Source organism: Sparus aurata, chromosome 5 (assembly GCF_900880675.1).
Source record: "Sparus aurata chromosome 5, fSpaAur1.1, whole genome shotgun sequence".
Lineage (NCBI taxonomy): Eukaryota > Metazoa > Chordata > Actinopteri > Spariformes > Sparidae > Sparus > Sparus aurata.
In genome coordinates, this window is record NC_044191.1 from 36897276 (window position 1) to 36901462 (window position 4187).

Here is a 4187-nt window from a genome sequence, read left to right on the forward strand (position 1 = left end):
CCCTGTCTCTCTCTCTCTCTCTCCCTGTCTGTGTGGGTGTCTCTCTCTCTCTCTCTCCCAGTCGCTCTCTCTCTCTCTCCCTGTCTCTCTCTCTCTCTCCCTGTCTCTCTCTCTCTCTCTCCTGTCTCTCTCTCTCTCTCCCTGTCTCTCTCTCTCTCTCTCTCTCGCTCCCTGTCTGTGTGGGTGTCTCTCTCTCTCTCGCTCTCTCTCTCTCCCTGTCTGTGTGGGTGTCTCTCTCTCTCTCCCTGTCTCTCTCTCTCTCTCCCTGTCTGTGTGGGTGTCTCTCTACCTTCCTCGCTGCTTTCTCCTCTCTAACCTGCTGGTCTCACCGGCAGCTATGCGGAGGAGCCCCAGTGTTGCGGCTCTACCAGCGGACTGTTCGCCGTGGATCCACCGCAGTGATTAATGTCGCTTCTTGTTTCTCTCCATTGTGAGCACCGTGGAGCTGCGGGGGATGGTGTCGCCTCCTGAAGCCGGATAATCAGACGCAGAGGCCGGCGGCAGGAAAGGCTAGCTGGCTGGAGTTAAAGCCAGGGCTGCTGGGTGAATCTCGGCCTCCGTGCTGGATTAGATCGGGACATTTTTGGATATTTAGGACGTGTTTGACCCGGTTCTTCAGGCCGAGGTGGTGGACTGTTCTGGCTTTGGGTTTGCTCGGTCCTGGATGCCCCGGAGGCCCGCAGGAGCTCAGACTGCGCAGCCCCGGAGCAGTGCTCGGACACCGGGGAAGTAGAGCAGGTAGGTCGGCTGTGAGACGAACAGCTCGTGTGTGTCGGACTCCGCGCTGTGGTGAATTACTGTGAACGTGACGATAATTCAAAGCAGGAACGGGTTGTTCTGGATGGATCCACATGTTAGCTAACGATATGTGACTGTTATGTGTTTGAGGAAGAAGCTAGTTGGCTGCTAACTGTTAGCCTCGTAGCATTCCATTGTCACAGCCTGTTGGGCTAGCTAGGCTAACAGGCTAGCTTTGTAACAGCTGTGAAAGGCTGAAGTTTCCTCTACAAACGCGGTAAATTGGAGTTATTATCGGACGTTTTAAATCTCTTCATCTGTCGGTGATTGAGAAACTAAGTTCGGTGAGTTATTTCGCGCTGCTCAGACGCGGTGGACTGTTGTCGTCTCGTTAGCATGCTAATGCTAACAGCGGGGCAAGGAAAAGTGAGCTCCCTGCATCTGTAGCACAGGGAGCTGTCTGTTAGCCTGTTAGCATTAGCCTGTTAGCGTTAGCATCTACCTGATTGCAACACTACAAGGAATCTCAAAATGTCTCCTCTGTCATTTTGTCGGAGGATTTCATTTCAGCGGTCGGACGGGCTCGCGGGGACAGCGCGGCACGGCTCGGCTCGATTTAACAGTTATATATATTTATATAAATAAGCCCAAACATTAGTGCCATGCGCGTGCGCGTGGGACATGCACGCGGGTGGTGGTAGTTTGAAACCTGTTTCACAGAGTTAGTGAAGCTGCATTCTGGGTCGTTCAGTTGTTTTAATTATAATTAAATGAGTTTAGTTGTCAGACTCTGTTGACTCCATCAGTCAGTCAGCAGCTGACAGACAGCGTGTGGTTCAGTTTCAGTCTGGCTCTGTTCAGTCACAGTTTTATATTTGCTGGGTATGAAAATGGATTCATTCACCAGAATAAAAGAACACTGCAGTCATAATCTGGTGTTTTGTGGACTCAGACAGAACCTCAGGAAGGCAAACATGTTCTCGTCAAAAAGATGAACTTGGATGTTTTAGACTTCCATGTTCTGTCTCCATCTTTATCAAACAAATTACAGACATGTATCGTTATATTAACCTCAGTGAAACTCTGGTGTAATCTTATATTTCATTTACTGATGATGTACCTGCACATGTTTCTAAAAAACAGTAAACAGAAAGGATATTAAACAGAGTAATCATGTAATAACCTCCACTACGGAGGCCCTCAATGCCCAAACAAGATGTGTGATCCCACTGAAAAGCAGGTAAACTCCACTTTACATTAGTGTTCAAAGCATATATGCAGATGAAGTCGTCCAAACATAATGAAACATGTTGGAACAATAACTGTTGGTAGCCTCGGCGTCTGTCTGCGTCTCTGAGGGTTAAAACGTGTCTCATGGTCAAGAAAAGAACCACAGCAGATAAAACGGTTGGTTTTGTCTGTAGTCACATAATAAAATAATACAATTCACACTTTGTTGTTTCCAAACTGATCAGTGAATACAAGCGTTCAGGTTTTCTGCTCCCACTGCATTAAAAAACTCCATCCTTTGATTTTGGATCTATTTAACAGTGATGTGCATAAGGGGGGGGGGGGGGGGGGGGGGGGGGGGGGGGGGGGAAGAACACTTTGGGTCCATCCAGATTAAACTGTCATGATCAGAACCAGAATGAAGCTGTAAAACCAGATTTTAACGATAATAATGCAGAAGTCAACAATTTGCTAACAGATTGACTGTTAATCTCTTTTCCAAAAAGAAAAAAAAAATCTCTTTTTGTTGATGTGCAGCGAACCTGCCGACCTTCACTGTCCGTACATCAGCACAGTGTGTGAGATGTGGCGGTGCGTTCAGGTGTGCGGGCGGTGCGTTCAGGTGTGCAGGCGGTGCGTTCAGGTGTGCGACCGGTGCGTTCAGGTGTAGGTTGTGCAGAACTTGTGGTGTCTCTGAGATTAAACCCAGTGTGGAGAGTTAAATCTTCACTGATACTCGACAGCCTGAAACCAACAACAACCTTTATGTGTTCAAGTTTTAATGATAATAATTTTACGACTTCTTCACTGAAAGTTCTCGTCACTTCCTGAACATGACGCTGGTTCTCTCTGACGCTGCTGTCTTTGATACACACACGTGTTTAAAGCTGCTTTTAGATAGAAACCCTCTGAGACGAGTCGTCTCTTATAACCTTGTTCTGTTTATCTTTACAGAACATTCTCGCGGTGTATTCTCCTGACGCTCGCTCTGTTCTCATCCTCGTATGTTGACACGTCAACTTCTGACAGTGTTGACTGAATTATCACTTTCACACAGTTGCAGATTAATTTCGGATGTTCTGGATATTTAATGGTGAAATCTTTCACCTGTAAACATGTTCATCTTTTCCTTCAGTGTGGTTAGTTGATCTGTGAATGTGTATTTTTGATATTGACGATAATGAAGTAAAGTTATGATGCTGTACTGAGATTGAGATGCTGTCAGCTGCAGCGGGTAACAAGCTCAGGTGTGTCACATGACTCAGGTGTGATCAGCTGTTGAGATTAGAGGCAGGTATCAGCTGGGAGCGTCCGAGGCAGCGTTCAGTCACAGCTGCTTCAGTTTCTGCTTCCATCTCTTTGTGCTTCTCTCGCAGCGCGTTGAGACGAGTTCAGTGTTTGTTCTTTTCCACAGCTCTGATATTTCCATTATTTAGTCTCCTGTGTTGATTTATCCTCAGATCTGTTAGCCTGATGGTTTAACACACAGCCAGACTGTCCAAGTGTATGTAAAGATAATATTCAGCAGCTGATTGGATGAACCACCTGCCTCTCACCGTCTGTCACCCAATCACATCACCTGTAGGATCGTCAGTGGAGAGAAGAGAGGACGTCTTCAGAGTCGTTATTCGCTCTTCTGTAATGAAAGAAACTCTCCAGTTCTGATAAACTGATGTGTTAGCAGCTGCGCTAACCTCTGAAGGAGCAAACACAGTCACACCTGTAGCTCCTCAGAGGACTCTGATTGGTTCAACTGCTAAATAAACACACATAGCTTGAAGCCGGACGTCACACATCCAGCCAGCAAGACCGACGCCATCAGTTTGTTTAATTTCCTGATGTAACTGGAGTTCAACAGCGCTCAGTTTCCCTGAAAGAAGCTGACTGAGTGTTTCACTGACTGACTGTCATTCGTCTTCATACCAAAGTCCATTCACAAAACTGCTAATTAAATGTGACCTTTATCAGCAGTCAGACGGATTCCTGACGTGGTTTCAGTGTCGGCGGTTCTTCAGAAACAGATGATTTATTAGTTTATTTACATGTTTTTATTCTAAACCTTTATGTGAATTCCACAAGTGGTCATATTGGTGGTGTGTCTTATGTTTTCATGAGGGTCTAAATATGATTCAACGTAGAAGCTCCGACAGATGTTCTCACATCACATTTAACTATTGACTTTGTTTTTTTCTGTCTCCAAACACTGAAGTTCCCATGAG

At 46.1% G+C, this 4187-nt stretch overlaps 1 protein-coding gene across 1 annotated transcript in view; it reads left to right on the plus strand.

Moving 5' to 3' along the window:
- The first annotated feature begins 240 nt into the window (after positions 1 to 240).
- Positions 241 to 4187, plus strand: part of LOC115581396 (zinc finger MIZ domain-containing protein 2-like) — a 21369-nt gene continuing 17422 nt past the window's right edge. Inside the window, exon 1 of the mRNA XM_030416447.1 lies at positions 241 to 738. The gene's annotated coding sequence lies outside the window, so the exon portion shown is untranslated. The remainder of the gene's footprint in view (positions 739 to 4187) is intronic.